The sequence below is a fragment of the Salmo trutta genome, chromosome 37 (assembly GCF_901001165.1).
Source record: "Salmo trutta chromosome 37, fSalTru1.1, whole genome shotgun sequence".
In the NCBI taxonomy this organism is placed as follows: domain Eukaryota; kingdom Metazoa; phylum Chordata; class Actinopteri; order Salmoniformes; family Salmonidae; genus Salmo; species Salmo trutta.
In genome coordinates, this window is record NC_042993.1 from 34,952,544 (window position 1) to 34,973,506 (window position 20,963).

The 20,963-nt window shown below is 41.6% G+C and overlaps 1 protein-coding gene across 3 annotated transcripts in view; it reads left to right on the plus strand.

The window, feature by feature from the left end:
• The window catches only part of phactr4b (phosphatase and actin regulator 4b), a 70,703-nt gene that overhangs the window by 10,859 nt on the left and 38,881 nt on the right, over window positions 1-20,963 (plus strand). Inside the window, exon 1 of one of the 3 annotated variants that reach the window (XM_029738251.1) lies at window positions 19,596-19,723. The exons of the other annotated variants lie outside the window; for them this stretch is intronic. The gene's annotated coding sequence lies outside the window, so the exon portion shown is untranslated. Of the gene's footprint in view, window positions 1-19,595; window positions 19,724-20,963 lie in introns of those variants that run through there. 3 annotated transcript variants of the gene reach the window in all.

The window sequence follows — 20,963 nt, forward strand, 5'->3', positions numbered from 1 at the left end:
GTGTAAGTTAGTTGTATGTTTTGAGAAATTTGAATTTTGACATTTATTTGGTTTCAAATTTGCCGCTCTTGAAATGCACCTGCTGTTGATAGGGTGCGCCACGGGTGGCACGCTAACGTCCCACATAGCCCCAAGAAGTTAACATGCTGATAGAAATTTGGTAAAACAGATTTAAGTTTCCCTGCATTAAAGTCCCTGGCTACTAGGAGCGCCTCCTCTGGTTGAGCGTTTTCTTGTTTGCTTATGATGGAATACAGCTCATTCAATGCTGTCTTAGTGCCATCATCGGTCTGTGGTGGTATGTAGACCGCTACGAAGAATACAGAAACTCTCTCGGTAGATAGTGTTTTCTACAGCTTATCATGAGAAACTCTACTTCAGGCGAGCAATAGCTCGAGACTTCCTTAGATATTTTGCACCAGCTGTTGTTTACAAAAATACTTAGACCGCTGCCCCTTGTCTTACCAGACGCCACTGTTCTATCCTGCCGGAACATCGTATAACCAGCCAGCTGTATGTTGATATTGTCGTCATTCAGCCACGACTCCGTGAAGCATAAAATGTTAGTTTTTAATGTCCCGTTGGTAGTTTAACCTTTCCAGTAAGTCTTCCATTTTATTGTCCAAGGATTGCATGTTTGCTAGCAGAATTGAGTGAAGTGGGGGTTTATTCAATCACCTCCGACTTCTCAGAAGGCAGCTTGCTCTCCGGCCTCTTTCTCTGCCTCCTCTTCACGCAGATCACGGGGTCGGGGCCTGTTCCCGAGGGAGCCGTATATCCTCGGGCTCGTCAGAGTCGTGAAGGAAGAAAAAGTATTCTGCTAGTAATCGCAGTCCTGATGTCTAGAAGTTATTTTCGGTCATAAGAGATGGTAGCAACAACATTATGTACAAAATGAGTAAAAAAAAAAAAATCAAACAACGCAGACAAACAAATAAAAAAACACAATCGGTTGGGGCACATAAGACGTCTGCCTTCTGCTCCAGAACCATCTTTCTTGTTTAGTGTTTTACGTATGTACACTCGTCAACAGAGATGTTAGCAAGTTCCAGAGATTTCTGTAAGTCTGTAAGTCTTTAGCTGACAGTCTAGGATTCTTCTTAACCTCATTGAGCATTCTGCGCTGTGCTCTTGCAGTCATCTTTGGAGGACGTCCTCTCCTAGGGAGAGTAGCAGCAGTGCTGAACTTTCTCTATTTATAGACATTTTGTCTTTCCGTGGACTGATGAACATCAAGGTTTTTAGAGACTTTTGTAACCCTTTCCAGCTTCATGCAAGTCAACAATTCTTAATCGTAGGTCTGCTGAAATCTCTTTTGTTCAAGGCATGTTTCACATCAGGCAATGCTTCTTGTGAATAGCAAACTCAATTTTTGTGAGTTTTTTTTATAGGGCAGGGCAGCTCTAACCAACATCTCCAATCTCATCTCATTGATTGGACAGGTTAGCTGACTCCAATTAGCTTTTGGGAAAGTCATTAACCTAGGGGTTCACATACTTTTTCCAACCTACACTGTGAATGTTTAAATTATGTATTCAATATAGACAAAAATACAATATTTTTTGTTATGAGTTTAAGCACACTGTTTGTCTATTGTTGTGAAGATCAGATCAAATTTCATGACCAATTTATGCAGATATCCAGATAATTCCAAAGGGTTCACTTACTTTTTCTTGCCACTGTATGAATATTTAAATTGTCATCATTTTCATCCCTAAACTGAAAGGGGATTTGATGTTATCAAGGTCATGTTAAATTAGAGGACATTGGCACATTGTTTGTGTTTGAGCAGAGCAGTCTGTGTGAGGTAGGTGCCAGTGTTGTTGGGGTTGTAGTTAGGCTATGTTGAAAGGAGTTCTTTGTGGTTGTCTTAATGCTGGACGGTCAGCATGCAGTAATACCAAAGCATCTACAAACTCTGTGGTAATACAGTAGCAAAACACTGCTGCCCGTTTTGCCAATGTAGTCCTGTCTTACAGAGCCTACTTCTAACAGGATGGTGCGGAGGTGTTGGATGCATGGTGTATCATTATGTCAAATAAAATGTTCTGTCACATGAGCCGAATACAACTGGTGTACAGTTTAGAGGTCGACCAATTAATCGGAATAGGCGATTTAATAGGGCCGATTTCAAGTTTTCATAGCAATCGGAAATTGGTATTTTTGGACACCGATTTGGCCGATTTAAAAAAAAATAAAATAAAATTTAAAAAAAAAAATCTATTTAATTCATTTTTTTAGTTTTAATTTAATTTTTTAACACCTTTATTTAACTAGGCAAGTCAGTTAACCTCTTACATCTAGACGTTCCGCTAGCGGAACACCTGCTCCAATAGCCAATGATGGGTGTGGCGCGAATTACAAATTCCTCAAAAATACAAAAACTTCAATTTTTCAAACATTAACCTCTCTAGGGTATGTGGGATTAAATCGTCCCACCTACTCAACAGCCAGTGGAATCCCGTGGCGCGATATTCAAATACCTTAGAAATGCTATTACTTCAATTTCTCAAACATATGACTATTTTACACCATTTTAAAGACAACACTCTCCTTTATCTAACCACACTGTCCGATTTCAAAAAGGCTTTACAACAAAAGCAAAACATTAGATTATGTCAGCAGAGTACCCAGCCAGAGATAATCAGACACCCATTTTTCAAGCTAGCATATAATGTCACAAAAAACAAAACCACAGCTAAATGCAGCACTAACCTTAGATGATCTTCATCAGATGACACACCTAGGACATTGTTATACAATACATGCATGTTTTGTTCAATCAAGTTCATATTTATATCAAAAACCAGCTTTTTACATTAGCATGTGACGTTCAGAACCAGCATACCCCTCGCAAACTTCCGGTGAATTTACTAAATTACTCACGATAAACATTCACAAAAAACACAATTATTTTAAGAATTATAGATACAGAACTCCTCTATGCACTCGCTATGTCCGATTTTAAAATAGCTTTTCGGTGAAAGCACATTTTGCAATATTCTGAGTAGATAGCCCAGCCATCACGGCTAGCTATTTAGACACCCACCAAGTTTAGCACTCACCAAAGTCAGATTTACTATAAGAAAAATGTTATTACCTTTGCTGTTCTTCGTCAGAATGCACTCCCAGGACTTCTACTTCAATAACAAATGTTGGTTTGGTCCCAAATAATCCATAGTTATATCCAAACAGCGGCGTTTTGTTCGTGCGTTCAAGACACTATCCGAAAGGGTAAATAACGGTTACGCACCCGACGCGTTTCGTGACAAAATAATTCTAAATATTCCATTACCGTACTTCGAAGCATGTCAACCGCTGTTTAAAATCAAATTTTATGCAATTTTTCTCGTAAAAAATCGATAATATTCCGACCGGGAAAGCGTGTTTACGTTCAAAGAGAGAGAAAGCCAGCGGCTGGAATTACATCATTCAGCTTTTTCCTGGGTTCTGAGAGCCTATGGGAGCCGTAGGAAGTGTCACGTTACAGCAAAGATCCTACATTTTTTTTAAACAGAGCCAAGAAGCTCAAGGAATGGTCAGAGAGGGTACTTCCTGCCTGCCATATGAGTTCTGTTATACTCAGACACCATTCAAACAGTTTTAGAAACTTTAGGGTGTTTTCTGTCCAAAGCCAATAATATATATAATATATATTATATTATAATATAATTATTATAATATAATAATATATATAATAATATATGCATATTCTAGTTTCTGGGCAGGAGTAATAATCAGATTAAATCGGGTACGTTTTTTTTTATCCGGCCGTGAAAATACTGCCCCCTAAAATAACTAAAATAACACATCCTAGATCTGAATGAATGAAATAATCTTATTAAATACTTTTATCTTTACATAGTTGAATGTGCTGACAACAAAATCACACAAAAATAATCAATGGAAATCCAATTTATCAACCCATGGAGGTCTGGATTTGGAGTCACACTCAAAATTAAAGTGGAAAACCACACTACAGGCTGATCCAACTTTGATGTAATGTCCTTAAAACAAGTCAAAATGAGGCTCAGTAGCGTGTGTGGCCTCCACGTGCCTGAATGACCTCCCTACAACGCCTGGGCATGCTCCTGATGAGGTTGGCGGATGGTCTCCTGAGGGATATCCTCCCAGACCTGGACTAAAGCATCCGCCAACTCCTGGACAGTCTGGTGCAACGTGGCGTTGGTGGATAGAGCGAGACATGATGTCCCAGATGTGCTCAATTGGATTCAGGTCTGGGGAACGGGCAGGCCAGTCAATGCCTTTCTCTTGCATCAATGCCTTCCTCTTGCAGGAACTGCTGACACACTCCAGCCACATGAGGTCTAGCATTGTCTTGCATTAGGAGGAACCCAGGGCCATCTGCACCAGCATATGGTCTCACAAGGGGTCTGAGGATCTCATCTCGGTACCTAATGGCAGTCAGGCTACCTCTGGCGAGCACATGGAGGGTTGTGCGGTCCCCCAAAGAAATGCCACCCCACACCATGACTGACCCACCGCCAAACCGGTCATGCTGGAGGATGTTGCAGGCAGCAGAACGTTCTCCACGGCGTCTCCAGACTGTCACGTCTGTCACGTGCTCAGTGTGAACCTGCTTTCATCTGTGAAGAGCACAGGGCGCCAGTGGCGAATTTGCCAATCTTGGTGTTCTCTGGCAAATGCCAAATGTCCTGCACGGTGTTGGGCTGTAAGCACAACCCCCACCTGTGGACGTCGGGCCCTCATGGAGTCTGTTTCTGACCGTTTGAGCAGACACATGCACATTTGTGGCCTGCTGGAGGTCATTTTGCAGGGCTCTGGCAGTGCTCCTCCTTGCACAAAGGCGGAGGTAGCGGTCCTGCTGCTGGGTTGTTGCCCTCCTACGGCCTCCTCCACGTCTCCTGATGTACTGGCCTGTCTCCTGGTAGCGCCTCCATGCTCTGGACACTACACTGACAGACACAGCAAACCTTCTTGCCACAGCTCGCATTGATGTGCCATCCTGGATGAGCTGCACTACCTGAGCCACTTGTGTGGGTTGTAGACTCATGCTACCACTAGAGTGAAAGCACCGCCAGCATTCAAAAGTGACCAAAACATCAGCCAGGAAGCATAGGAACTGAGAAGTGGTCTGTGGTTACCACCTGCAGAACCACTCCTTTATTGGGGGGGTCTTGCTAATTGCCTATAATTTCCACCTGTTGTCTATTCCATTTGCACAACAGCATGTGAAATGTATTGTCAATCAGTGTTGCTTCCTAAGTGGACAGTTTGATTTCACAGAAGTGTGATTGACTTGGAGTTACATTGTGTTTAAGTGTTCCCTTTATTTTTTTGAGCAGTGTGTGTATATATATATATGTGTATATGTGTGTATATATATATATGTGTGTGTGTGTGTGTGTGTGTGTGTGTGTGTGTGTGTGTGTGTGTGTGTGTGTGTGTGTGTGTGTGTGTGTGTGTGTGTGTGTGTGTGTGTGTGTGTATATATATATATAAATTATAATAATCCTGGTGAGGACATTGTGCAAACCCACAGTTTCATCAGCTGTCTGGGTGGCTGGTCTTAGATGATTCTGCAGGTGAAGAAGCCGGATGTGGAGGTCATGGGCTGGTATGGTTACACGTGGTCTGCGGTTGTGAGGCTGTTTGGAGCTACTGCCAAATTCTCTAAAATGACGTTGGATGCGGTATATGGTAGAGAACTTAACATAAAATGATTTTGCAACAGCTCTGGTGGACATTCCTGCAGTCAGCATGCCAATTGCACGCTCCCTCAAAACTTTAGATATCTGTGGAATTATGTTGTGTGACACAACTGCGTATTTTAGTGGCTTTTTATTGTCCCCAGCACAAGGCGCACCTGTGTAATGATCATGCTGTTTAATCAGCCTCTTGATATGCCACACCTTTCAGATGGATGTATTATCTTGGTAAAGGAGAAATGCTGACTAACTGGAATGTAAACAAATTTGTATACAACGTTAGAGAGAATTAAGCTTTTTGTGCATATGGACAGTTTCTGGGATCTTTTATTTCTGCTCATGAAACATGGGACCAACACTTTACATGTTCAGTATATTTCCCTCTTCAGTGCACATGATTTAATCCTATTTAATCTTTTCATTTTTTGCCCCTTTTCTGCCCAATTGATAGTTAGTCTTGTCCCATCGCTTCAGCTCCTGTACGGACTCGGGAGAGTGACTGCGCCACTCGGGAGGCCCTATTTCATCTTTTCTCCACGTACTAGTGGAGTTTGTTCCTGTGTGTCTGTACTGTCTGTGTAAGCCACCTCCAATACCTGCCCCATAAAACTGTATCTCATTATCTGATGCTGACTATTTGTGGCCTGAGAGGTCTTGAAGTTAATTTGCCTGTCAGAGAAAACGCTGTCTCAGTGCTCTTGCAGTGCTCGCCACATCCTATTGGAATGCACTGCAATGGGTAATGGGCCATTATAAGCAGAGCAGGATGCTTAACCCATCAGCTGGGCATGATTCTGTTAGACCAAAGAGGAGACAGGTCTCTGACAAGCCACTTCAATAGCTCTCAGCTAGGGTTTCTGTTAGGAAAATGTTGCGCCAGACAACGTGACCGGAAAGATTTTAATTTACCTGCCATTTTGAGAAATGTACGTGACACATATGCATTGTGTGCATAACCCATTAGGGCGTCCACACACGGTTCTCAGAATGACAGAAATCGCATTTAGATTATGGTAATGCATTTTAACAGAACATGCAACTCATGTAATGAAGCAGCCTTCAAAAATTGGCCACAACGCAATTTGCGGGAAAACCCCATTTTAAGCAGTGCACCTGATAGCGGAGATGAAAATCTCTGTCAAACTTTGAAAGAGGGTGAATCTAAAGATGCAACAACTCAGATGGGTTGCTAATATGAATGGGATTGTAGCCTTTGGCTTCTGGACAACAAAATAAAGTTGATATGAAAACCAATAGAACAGGAGAGAAATTGCATAGTGGTGGGTCCAATGGGGAAGTAAATGGAAATGCATTTGCCAAAATAAAATCTTGTCTCCTGTCTATACATAAATAAATAAAATCATTCAAAATACATGACTTAGTCAGAGGAGTTGAGGATCATTAGCCTCTTGGGAAAAAAATGCTGTGGAGGTACAAGCTCGTAGGCCTGTGCCTATTTGGGAAGCCCGCAATTTGGGCATCGTGAGTGGCAATAGGCATAGCTGATTATTGAATTGCGGCTGTCAGTGAAAGCATCTAAAATATGTGTGACGATAATGTGTCTTTTATTATCATTTAAAAGTTGAGACAATAAGGGAGGGGTGTGTGGCGACGATATAGGTGTCTCTCTCCAGAATGGTTTAGCTGTATCCCGCAAATTCTTTACATTCATTGTTTTATTGATTCTCCATTTTTACACATGTCACCATTTAGTAAATGTACTATTAATCCCCGTCATTTGGTTGTCACTCTAGCTAAGGAAGAAGCAAAATGGAAGAGTGACTGGGGAGGTTCTACAGTGCATTTGGGAAGAATTCAAGCCCTTTCCCTTTTTCCACATTTGTTACGTTATAGCCTTATTTTAAAACAGCTTAAATAATTGTTTTTCCTCAATCTACACACAATGCACCATAATGACAAAGCAAAAACAGGTTTTTAGAATAAATAACAGAAGTATCTTATTTACATAAGTATTCAGACACTTTGCTATGAGACTCAAAATTGAGCTCAGGTGCATCCTGTTTCCATTGATCATCCTTGAGATGCTTCTACAACTTGGAGTCCACCTGTGGTAAATTGAATTGATTGGTCATGATTTGGAAAGGCACACACCTGTCTATACAAGGTCCCACAGTTGACAGTGCATGTCGGCGCAAAAACCAAGCCATGAGGTAGAAGGAATTGTCCGTAGAGCTCCGAGACAGGATTATGGCGAGGCACAGATCTGGGGAAGAGTACCAAAAAATGTCTGCAGCATTGAAGGTCCCCAAGAACACAGTGGCCTCCATCATTCTTAAATGGAAGAAGTTTGGAACCACCAAGACTGTTGCTAGAGCTCTGACAGAGCTCCAGAGTTCCTCCGTGGAGATGGTTGTCCTTCTGGAAGATTATCCCGTCTCTGCAGCACTCTTCCAGACGGAAGCCACTCCTCAGTAAAAGGCACATGACTGCTCGCTTGGAGTTTGCCAAAAGGCAACTAAAGGACTGTCAGACCATGAGAAACAAGATCTTCTGGTCTGATGAAACCAAGATTGAACTCTGAATGTCGAGCGTCACGGCTGGAGGAAACCTGGCACCATCCCTACGGTGAAGCATGGTGGTGGCAGCATCATGCTTTGGGGATGTTTTTCAGCGACAGGGACTGGGAGATTAGTCAGGATTGAGGGAAAGATTAACAGAGCAAAGTACAGAGAGATCTTTGATGAAAACCTGCTTGAGAGTGCTCAGGACCTCAGACTGGGGTGACAGTTCACCTTCCAACAGGACAATGACCCTAAGCGCACAGCCAAGACAATGCAGGAGTGGCTTCGGGACAAGTCTTTGAATGTCCAGTCAGAGCCCGGACTCGAACTCGATTGAACGTCTCTGGAGAGACCTGAAAATAGCTGTGCTGTGACGCTCCCCATCCAACCTTACTTTCCGAAGGCCCTGTACGTCTTTAACTTTTTAGGGTATAGGGGGCAGTATTTTCGATTTCGGATGAAAAGCGTGCCCAGAGTAAACTGCCTAATACTCGGGCCCAGAGTCAAATATTTGGATATTATTAGTAGATTTGGATAGAAAACACTCTGAAGTTTCTAAAACTGTTTGAATGATGTCTGTGAGTATAACATAACTCATATGGCTGGCAAAAACCTGAGAAAAATCCAACCAGGAAGTGTGGCAATCTGAGAATTGTAGTTCTTTTAAATCCCTATCGAACTACAGTATCTGTGGGGTCACGTTGCACTTCCTAAGGCTTCCATTGGCTGTCAACAGCCTTTAGAAAGTTTTTTCATCCTTCTCCTGTTACTGGGCAGAGAATAGTAGCTCAGTCAATGAGTGGACTGCCTATGGACAAAGGGCTTGGTGATGCACGATCCCGCGAGCACGCCGTTCCTTTTTCTCCTGGAAAGAATACGCTATTGTCCGGTTGGAATATTATCGACGTTTTATGTTAAAAATACCCTAAGGATTGATTGAAAACAACGTTTGACATGTTTCTACGACCGGTAATGGAACGTTTTGACTTTTCGTCTCTGGTACTGCGCTCGTGCAGTACAAAACGGAGGTATTTGGACATAAATATGGATTATATCGGGGGGAAAAAAGAGCATTTCTTGTGGAAGTAGGAGTCCTCGGAGTGCATTCTGATGAAGATCAGCAAAGGTAAGAGAATATTTAGAATACTAATTCAGAGTTTTGTTGATGCCAGATCTTGGCGGGTAGCTGTATAGCTTGCTTCGATGGCTGAGCGATGTTCAATATTCTGAGTACAATGTGCTTTCTCCGTAAAGTTATTTTGAAATCTGACAAAGCGGTTGCGTCAAGGAGTAGTGTATCTATAATTCTTTCAATAACTGTTGTAAATGTTATCAACGTTTATGATGAGTATTTTTGTAAATTGATGTGCATATTCACCAGACGTTTTGGTTGGAATACATTTTCTGAACATCACGCGCCAATGTAAAATGCTGTTTTTGGATATAAATATGAACTTTATTGAGCAAAACATACATGTATTGTATAACATGAAGTCCTATGAGTGCCATCTGATGAAGATCATCAAAGGTTAGTGAATATTTTTGCTATATTTTTGGTTTTTGTGACACATGTCCTTACTTGGAAAATGGCTGTGTGGATTTTCTTGTGAAGTTTATGTCCTAACATAATCTAATTTTATGCTTTCACCGTAAAGCCTTTTTGAAATCGGACAATGGGGTTAGATTAACGAGAGTCTTATCTTTTAAAATGGTGTAAAATAGTTGATTGTTTGAGAAAATGAAATTGAGATTTATGAGATTTTTGCTGTTTTGTATTTCGCGCCATGCTATTTCACTGGCTGTTGAATAGTGTGGAACGGTCACATCCCACCTAGCCCAGAGAAGTTAATCATGGCTTAAGCAACTAAAAAGGGGTTCTTATTCTTTTGGTAATCAGATTAGCTAATATCCATATGACTGTAGGAGATTCTCACGGGAGATGTATTATATTAGATATATCAGTGGACAACTTTAGTTTTTTGTCTCATCAACCTCTATGCCCCAAATGTGGATTTTTTTTGTTGTTGAGAGGAACAATACAGAAATTTAAGGATTATAATGAACAAATTAGAATGGCTGGAGATTTTAATACAGTGATAGATTCAGCAATCGAACTGGGAGCCGCATGTCAAATTATCACCTACAAGCTCTTTCAGCAATCAGGGAGAATACAGTTGAAGTTGGAAGTTTACATACACCTTAGCCAAATACATTTAAACTCAGTTTTTCACAATTCCTGACTTTTAATCCTAGTGTAAATTCCCTGTCTTAGGTCAGTTAGGATCACCACTTTATTTTAAGGATGTGAAATGTCAGAATAATAGTAGAGAGAATCTTTTATTTCTTTCATCACATTCCTAGTGGGTCAGAAGTTTACATGCTACCAAGTACTAATTGAGTGTATTGCCTTTAAATTGTTTAACTTGGGTCAAACATTTTGGGTAGCCTTCCACAAGTTTCCCACAATAGTTGAGTGAATTTTGGCCCGTTCCTCCTAACAGAGCTGGTGTAGATGATTCAGGTTTGTAGGCCTCCTTGCTCGCACACACTTTTTCAGTTCTGCCCACACATTTGCTATGGGATTGAGGTCAGGGCTTTTTGATGGTTACTCCAATACCTTGACTTTGTTGTCCTTAAGCCATTTTGCCACAACTTTGGAAGTATGCTTGGGGTCATTGTCCATTTAGAAGACCATTTTGCGACCAAGCTTAAGATTCCTGACTGATGTCTCGAGATGTTGCTTCAATATATCCACATAATTTCCCCCCCCCCCCCCCCCCCCCCCCCCCATGATGCCATCTATTTTGTGAAGTGCACCAGTCCCTCCTGCAGTAAAGCACCCCCACAACATGATGCTGCCACCCCCGTGCTTCACGGTTGGGATGGTGTTCTTTGGCTTGCAAGCCTCCCCCTTTTTCCTCCAAATATAATGATGGTCATTATGGCCAAACAGTTCTATTTTTGTTTCATTGTTTGTACAGATGAATGTGGTACCTTTTTAGGCGTTTGGAAATTTTTCCCAAGGATGAACCAGACTTTTTTATTTTTTATTTTATTTTACCTTTATTTAACGAGGCAAGTCAGTTAAGAACAAATTCTTATTTTCAATGACGGCCTAGGAACAGTGGGTTAACAAAATCGTCCCACCCTATTCAACAGCCAGTGAAAAATCAGAGTGCCAGATTTAAAACCACAAAATGTCATAATTCAAAGTTCTCAAACATAGGACTATTTTACACCATTTTATAAATACACTTCTCCTGAATCGAACCACGTTGTCCGATTTACAAAAGGCTTTACAGCGAAAGCAAAACATTAGATTATGTTAGGAGAGTGCATCGACACAATAACCACACAGCCATTTTCTAAGCAACTAGCATGCATCACAAATACACAACACAGCTAAATGAAGCACTAACCTTTGACGATCTTCATCAGATGACACTCCTAGGACATTATGTTATACAATACATGCATTTTTTTGTTCGAATAAGTTCATATTTATATATAAAAACAGCATTTTACATTGCCGCGTGACGTTCAGAAAATGTTTTGCCTCAATACTGTTGGTGAATCAGCACCACAATCTACAAGAATACTCGTCAAAAACATTGATAAAATATTAAACTGTCATTCAAAGAATTATAGATTAACATCTCCTGAATGCAACCGCATTGCCAGATTTCAAAATAACTTTATTGGGAAATCACACTGTGCAATAATCTGAGTACTGATCTCAGAAAAAAACACTAGGCGATACAGATAGCCGCCATGTTGGAGTCATCTAAATTAATAAATAGTATTAGAAATATTCACTTACCTTTGATTTTCATCAGAAGGAACTTCCAGGAATCCCAGATACTCAACAAATGTTGTTTTGTTCGATAAAATCCATAATTTATGTTCAAATAACTCCATGTTGTTTGCGCGTTCAGTAAGGTACTCCAAATGAAGGGCGCGCGAGGGAAATGTCACAACAAAGTAAAAAAAAATGTGTATTTACGTTCGTTCAAACGTTGTAAAACATCAATCTTTAGGGCCTTCAGAACGTGAAGATTCAGTAATATTTAAACCGGACGGTTCCTGTGTCTTGAAAAAAGTTTTTGGAACGGAGCATCCTCTCTCGTGAACACGCCCCAATGAAGTGATGTCATTCCCTGGTCTACAAGTTCCATGCCTTCTCATTCGGCCTCTGTTCATCGTAGACGCTTCAAACAACTTCCTAAAGACTGTTGACATCTAGTGGAAGCCTAACTCACCATGTGTTCGAATGGCAATGACTTGAAAGGACTACAAGCACCAGAATTCTCACTTCCTGCTTAGATTTTTCTCCGTTTTTTGCCTGCCATATGAGTTCTGTTATACTCACAGACATCATTCAAACAGTTTTAGAAACTTCAGTGTTTTCTATCCAAATCTACTAATAATATGCATATTCCAGTTCCTGGGCCCGAGTAGTAGGCCGTTTTTAATTTGGGTACATTTTTCATCCGGCCGTGAAAATACTGCCCCCTACCCTAGTGAAGTTTAACTGCCTTGTTCAGGGGCAGAACGACAGATTTGTACCTTGTCAGCTCGGGGATTGAAACTTGCAACCTATCAAGCTAGCGGGGTTTCTTGAGGACTTGAATGCAGCCCACGATGTGGTTAGCCATTGTGGCTGGGAACAATGATTGTCCCGGGTTTGTGGCTGTCTGGATCCATGCTGTTTGCTGTTTTCAACTTGTGGAGGTCTAAAAAAAAAAAGTTGTTTTGATTTTCCCATGATGTCAAGCAAATAGGCACTGAGTTTGAAGGTAGGCCTTGAAATACATCCACAGGTACACCTCAGATTGACTCAAATGATGTCAATTAGCCTATCAAAAGCTTCTAAAGCCATGACATTTTCTGGAATTTTCCAAACTATAGGCACAGTCAATTTGGTGTATGTACAGTCATGGCCAAAGGTTTTGAGAATGACACAAATATTAATTTCCACAACGTTTGCTGCCTCAGTATCTTTAGATATTTTTGTCAAATGTTACTATAGAATACTGAAGTATAATTACAAGCATTTCACAAGTGTCAAAGGCTTTTATTGACAATTACATGAAGTTGATGCAAAGAGTCAATATTTGCAGTATTGACCCTTCTTTTTCAAGACCTCTGCAATCTGCCCTGGCATCATGTCAATTAACTTCTGGGCCACATCCTGGCAGCCCATTCTTGCATAATCAATGCTTGGAGTTTGTCAGAATGTGTGGGTTTTTGTTTGTCCACCCACCTCTTGAGGATTGACCACAAGTTCTCAATGGGATTAAGGTCTGGGGAGTTTCCTGGCCCTGGACCCAAAATATCGATATTCTGTTCCCCGAGCCACTTAGTTATCACTTTTGCCTTATGGCAAGGTGCTCCATCATGCTGGAAAAGGCATGATTTGTCACCAAACTGTTCCTGGATGGTTGGGAGAAGTTGCTCTCGGAGGATGTGTTGGTTCCATTCTTTATTCATGGCTGTGTTCTTAGACAAAATTGTGAGCGAGCCCACTCCCTTGGCTGAGAAGCAACACCACACATGAATGGTCTCAGCTTCTCCGGACAAGCTTTTTTCCGGATGCCCCAAAAATCGGAAAGGGGATTCATCAGAGAAAATGACTTTACCCCAGTCCTCAGCAGTCCAATCCCTGTACCTTTTGCAGAATATCAGTCTGTCCCTGATGTTTTTCCTGGAGAGAAGTGGCTTCTTTGCTGCCCTTGACACCAGGCCATCCTCTAAAATTCTTAGCCTCACTGTGCGTGCAGATGCACTCACACCGGCCTGCTGCCATTCCTGAGCAAGCACTGTACTGGTGGTGCCCCGATCCCGCAGCTGAATCAACTTTAGGAGACGGTCCTGGCGCTTGCTGGACTTTTTTGGGCGCGCTGAAGCCTTCACAACAATTGAACCGCTCTCCTTGAAGTTCTTGATGATCCAATAAATGGTTGATTTAGGTGCAATCTTACTGGCAGCAATATCCTTGCCTGTGAAAGCCCTTTTTGTGCAAAGCAAGGATGACGGCATGTGTTTCCTTGCAGATAACCATGAATGACAGAGGAAGAACATTGATTCCAAGCACCACCCTCCTTTTGAAGCTTTGTCTTTTATTTGAACTCAATCAGCATGACAGAGTGATCTCCAGCTTTGTCCTCGTCAACACTCACACCTGTGTTAACGAGAGAATCACTGACATGTCAGCTGGTCCTTTTGTGACAGGGCTGAAATGCAGTGGAAATGTTTTTGGGGGATTCAGTTCATTTGCATGGCAAAGAGGGACTTTGCAGTTAATTGCAATTCATCTAGTCACTCTTCACAACATTCTGGAGTATATGCAAATTGCCATCATACAAACTGAGGCAGCAGACTTTGTGAAAATTCATATTTGTGGCATTCTCAACTTTTGGCCACGACTGTACATTACTGACCCACTGGAATTGTGATTAAGTGAATTAGTCTGTCTGTAAACAATTGTTGGAAAATTTACTTGTGTCATGCACAAAGTATATGTCTTAACTCACTTGCCAGAACTATAGTTTGTAAACAAGAAATTTGTGGAGTGGTTGAAAAATGAGTTTTAATGACTCCAACCTAAAGTGCATGTAAACTTCCAACTTCAACTGTATATCCTCTCTGAATCTAGTAGATATCTGGATATTTAAAATCCCCAGTCAATTAGATATACTTGGTGAAGAAGGGAAAAGGTGAGCCTAATTTATAATTTTTATTTTATTTCCTTTTCACTCACTTCTAAGGTATCAAACTGTTATTGCAGAACGTTTACTTTCAAACCACTGTTATTATAATCCAATATGTCAGTGAGGAATTCCCAAGAGGTCCCGGGTTTTGGAAGTTTAACCAATCCTTACAGGAGGATGTGAATTTTATTAATCGCAATACAGACTCAGCTGATCCGCATATTGTATGGGATGCCATCAAATGCGCTTTTTGGACATGTGATAAACATGCCTCTTGGAGAAAGAAAAGGTTTTTGCCAAGGAAAAGCTTTTTAACAGAGGAAATCATTTCTCTAAACCAGTGGTTCCCAAAGGTTTTGTCCCGTACCCCTTTAAACATTCTACTTCCAGCTGCGTACCCCTCTAGCACCAGGGTCAGCGCACTCTCAAATGTTGTTTTTTGCCGTCATTGTAAGTCTGCCACACACACACACACACTATACAATACATTTATTAAACATAAGAATGAGTGAGTTTTTGTCGCAACCCGGCTTGTGGGAAGTGACAGAGCTCTTACACTGCGTGCACAATTATTAGGCAAGTGAGTATTCTGATCTTATTATTTCTATGCACATTTTCCAACTCCAAACCATATAAACTTGAATGCTTATTGGATTTAATCATTTTCAGGTGATATGTATTTGTGTAATGAGGGAGGGTGTGGCGAAAGTGAATAACACCTTATATCAAGGTGTGCATAATTATTAGGGCAATTTTACCTTAACCTTGACCACCAGCCCGTCTGGTGTTCAACCTTCCCAAGTTCTCTCACGTCACCCCGCTCCTCCGCTCTCTCCACTGGCTTCCAGTTGAAGCTCGCATCCGCTACAAGACCATGGTGCTTGCCTACGGAGCTGTGAGGGGAACGGCACCTCCGTACCTTCAGGCTCTGATCAGGCCCTACACCCAAACAAGGGCACTGCGTTCATCCACCTCTGGCCTCCCTACCTCTGAGGAAGCACAGTTCCCGCTCAGCCCAGTCAAAACTGTTCGCTGCTCTGGCACCCCAATGGTGGAACAAGCTCCCTCACGACGCCAGGACAGCGGAGTCAATCACCACCTTCCGGAGACACCTGAAACCCCACCTCTTTAAGGAATACCTAGGATAGGATAAAGTAATCCTTCTAAACCCCCCCCCCCCTTAAAAGATTTAGATGCACTATTGTAAAGTGGTTGTTCCACTGGATATCATAAGGTGAATGCGCCAATTTGTAAGTCGCTCTGGATAAGAGCGTCTGCTAAATGACTTAAATGTAAACCTTAAGCAGCTTCATTACCTAACTGACACCGAAAAGTCAAAAATGGTAAAATGCCTTTCAGACGGATGCAACACTCTTGAAATAGCTAAACTATTGAGGCTTGACCACCGGACAATCAAACGTTTTGTTGCGAAAATCCTGCCAAGGCAGGGTACTCTGACCGCTGCCCTATCCAGAAATCTGATTTAAATAACATTTTCACAAAACCGCTTGTTGCAATTTTGATGAGGCTCTCTTGTTCAGAAATCGGTAAGTGGACTGGAGGCAGGGCATGAAAGGATAACGAATCCAGTTGTTTGTGTCAACCGTTTCGGGAAAGTACCTGCATAATTGCACACCCAACTCACTCAGGTGCTTCGCTATATCACATTTGACATTGTCCGTAAGCTTGAGTTCATTTGCACACAAAACATACAATGATGGAAAGACCTGTGTGTTGTCCTTGTTAATGCAGACAGAGAAGAGCTCCAACTTCTTAATCATAGCCTCAATTTTTGCTGCAGTGTTCCCAAGTGGCATGGGGGCAACTGCTTACATGCGCGTTACCACTCCACTATGTCTCCCTGTCATGGCTTTTGCGCTATCAGTACAGATACCAACATGAGCAGCAGCTACGTTTGGCTATATATGGACCGTTAGTGGAATTCCCGCGAGAGAGTAACTCTTAATTTGATTGGATGTTAATTATTTGACTAGGCTACCTGTATTTGACGTGTTATTTCGCTGAACGCTAGATGGTTTTAATTGTAATTTTGGCAGTGAAACGAGGCTACTCAGGTGAGAATAAAACCTCACACAAATATTTAACCCCATTGGAAAATATAAATGGAATGTTTGAAAATGTGAAAAAATAAATTAAAAAAAACATGCAATTTGGTATACCTCCGACAGGGTACCCTAGTTTGGGAATACCTGCTGTAATCCAACAAATTGACAATTATTTTAAAGATTTTACAACATTACAATTACTCAATGGAAAACAGAGAGCTAGAGAGACTTCATCAATAGGTGGTTGGGGGTATCATCTATACTACAGTATCGAGTGGATGGAACATGGTGAAAAATACTCCATGCATTTACAGCAGAGACATTTTTCCAGAAAAAATATCAACTAATTTTAGAGAATTGTGATATTAATGGAAGGAACAAATTATTTCAAACAGTTGTTCAAACAGAAGCCAGCCCTAAAATCTCACAAGTATTCACAGAAAACCATTTTTCTACACCCCCAATAACATCTGCTATATATGTGTATGTGACCAATAAGATTTCATTTTAGATTTTTTTAAATTGAATATCCCCCACCTGAAACGTACAGATGAGCAGCAGCTTTTAGGTGAAGGTTTTATCATGGAGGAGGAATTACTTTATGCCATTGAGTCATTCAAAATGGGAGAGTCCCCATGTTTTAGATGGAATTCCAATTGCGGTATGTAAAACGTTCTTCACAGAAATTAAGAAACCCTTACTATTCTTTCTGTGCTGTAATCCAATCCAGGACCCAACAGGAGGGAGTAATTTCCTTATTATTAAAGCAAGCTGCAAACGGTCAATATAAAGACCCAATTCAACTTAAATTGGAGACTCCTCACGTTACTTGGTTATGATACCCGTATACTGTCAATGTATTTCCTTGAGAGTTAGAAAAGTCATACAAGATATCCACCATGATCAAGCAGGTTTCTTGGCAGGGAGATTCATAGAAGATGGTTTCAGAAGGCTTCTTGAAATTATTGATTATTATATTTTTGTAGGCTACACCGTGGTATTGCTGATAACTGTCTTGTCCAAATGTGTTGTATAGTGTGTGTGTGTGTGTGTGTGTTTGTCTGCGTTTTATGTACATTGTTCTTATGATTGTCTTATCCTGTCATAAATTATTTTTTAAATCTGTTAATGTATTAATTAGTCATTTACCTTAATCATTCTTGGAGTGGAAACATTGTTTGCAGAGTTCACAACCTGCTACACTTGTGAGAAACAAGTTTTGGATTATTTCATAACCATAATTTACGATATTTGTCCATTTCTTTCATTGTCTTTTGTTGGTGTGCTCCATATGAGCGTTCAGCATGTCTGGTTTCTCTTTCCTGATAATGTTGAGGTAGTGTGCGCACACCTGAGCACACATTGAAGTACCTGACCTGCTGCACAGGAAATGTAGGAAAGTGTTTATTTAAAAAAAAAAATATATATATATATATCTCTCCCCATTGTGGATTATAATATATTTAAACTATAGTTCCTCACAGTAAGCTATTTGAAAAAGGTTTCAAACAATTAAGTATGTTTTCAAAATGCATACTGCCTCCAGCTCCCATTGCAAAGTGGTAGGTGACGCACTAATAGGCTGTTGCCTGCACTTGAATGTTGAATGGGAGGCGTGCTTCAATTACCAGTTTAGAATTGTTCTTTAGTTTTTTTTTTAGCTCTTTTTAAGTGTGCAATAAAACTGTTTTAAACATGCGATTTGGATTTGTGGCGCAATGAATGGGCTTATAAAAGTACATGTTTTACTTTAGCAGCAACCAGCTGAGGAGCTGCAGAAGAAATCCCACTCAAAATAGGCTCTGTATGCATGCGCGTATGATAGTTGTGTTGGATAAATAAGATGCATGATGACTAACGAATACACAGGCCAATTTAATTACACTAAACTATAGACCGATAAGCATGACGGTGAAATGTATTTTCATTGACTGGTATTTACACCAATGAATTAAGAAGTATTATTTATCTGGGCATTTATCGGCTTTTCATGTATTTATTTTTGCTGGCTAACGGAAACGGTGTCAGTTAATGTACTCTGTTCTCCCCTCATCTTAGTCCACTAGCAGGGTGGAGGGTGCGGAGACTGCGGACTCACTGGCTTTAAACAGTGGAAGTGCATTAAGGCATGAGGACGTAAATATGGGATGCAGAGAGCTTGGGAGATGGGTGTGTGAATATACTGACCATGCAAAAGGTGTGGGTTCAAGATAGATTATGCTGATACATGGCAACTGTCCAAGCCAGAGATCTTGTCTACTGTAGGTACTGTAATCAGGAACTTCACTTCCACACACCACATTGAGTGGAGTCTTTACTTCTGCCTTTTGGGCAGAGGATAAAAACACATTCTCATTGTTCGTAGTGACCGAAGAACAGTGAATTTCAAAGGTCCATTTGCACTAGCTTACTGTTGAACAGTGCTCTAAACAGGTGGAGAGAAGAAGTAAAGTTTTTCAGAGGAGAGGAGCATTTTGGGCTCCTTGGGAAAGTGGGCCATAAGTCCCTGCGGTGAGTGGTGCTATTCTGGGGTAGGTGCGGTGATGACGTGTAGCTGGCCCGGATTGAGAACAGACTATCTTCTGTCCGTATCCGAGAGGGGGGGCTGGGGAGCGGTGCTGAACGGAGAGATTCGCACGAGAGGGACCAGAGAGGCTGTATGTCTGCCACTGCGCACCCAGTTCCAAGACACCTTTGGCAGGGGAGAGATCTGTCATAAAGGCCCTTCCAGAGCAGTGAGTATGGCACTGGGTCTACCTGCTTTACGCTCTGGTTCTGGACAACTGTAGTGCTTGGCAATGCATATCTACTTCTAGATGTGTAGCGCTAGATGCATGTCATAGGCTGAGCTCAGTGTTGGCTTGGTGAAGCGTAGAGAACTGGGGATAACTATTTTTCCTCCACTTTATTGGCGGCTATTTGTTCCCAAAACCCAAGCAACCCTGCGGTGAGAGGAGTTGGGCTGGGCTGCTCTTTAAACATCACATAACCAAGCCAGCTGCTCCCGTTTCCGGTCGCATTGTAATTGTATCATCGCTAGTGGAGTGCCAGCCAGTGAAAGTGGTGCACTCTACAAATGATTATATAGTAGTGACTCAAGCAACATCTAGTTTGTGATTCCTCCTGACCTGTGCTTTCTGACCTGTCATGCCTGGTACTTGTTGACTGTGGAGGGGGGATATGTGTGGGGGGGTGCAGGCAATAGGACTTGAAAGTACCCTCCGAGAAAGAGTTGTTGTAGGTTTAGTCTGTGTTGGTTGCAAAGAGTTGTAGGTTTAGTCTGCGGGTCGCCTCGGGTTGTTTGCTACAGCAAGAGAATCTTTCATATCAATCGGAACTGATCAGAATGAGTTATAAGACAACCACTGACTCGGAGTTCATCAGGATCGATTCAATCGGCTACTTACCACGGTGGAAATCATTACGGTCTCTAATTAGTCAGGACTATCACTGACCAATGCGTGTGCCAGGTCTCGCACCCTCCTGCTTGACAGTCAGTGTGAGGTCAGGTGTGGTCTGACTGGAGACTGACGTGTTATGTGTCAAAGACAAGTGGTGTATATCTGGCATCGCTGTGGTGGAAGAGTGAGTGATTGAAGTCTCTGGACTGTTTGACTTTGACACAGTGAGACTTGTGGCGGTGCTGAAAAGCATTGATTGAGCGCAGTGGTATCGCACAGCAGTGAGACGGTTAACTCAAAATGGAACATTTTTCATCCCTTTTTCACAAGCACCATCCTGAGGGTGTGCTGTGAGCATGAGAAGAAGAGGGAGAGCGAGGGAGGGAGAGAGCACATTTCTCTGTTTCAAATGACATGCAGTGATGCATTCAAAGGCTGAGATAAAGATGAGGGTGTAACGAGATGTATAAGATCACACACGCACACTTTTCTAAGATTGGGAAATGCTCGCCACTCTGCTCCAGATTCTGCTGTGACTGACCAAGCAGTGGTACTGGGCGAGTCAGGAGTGTGA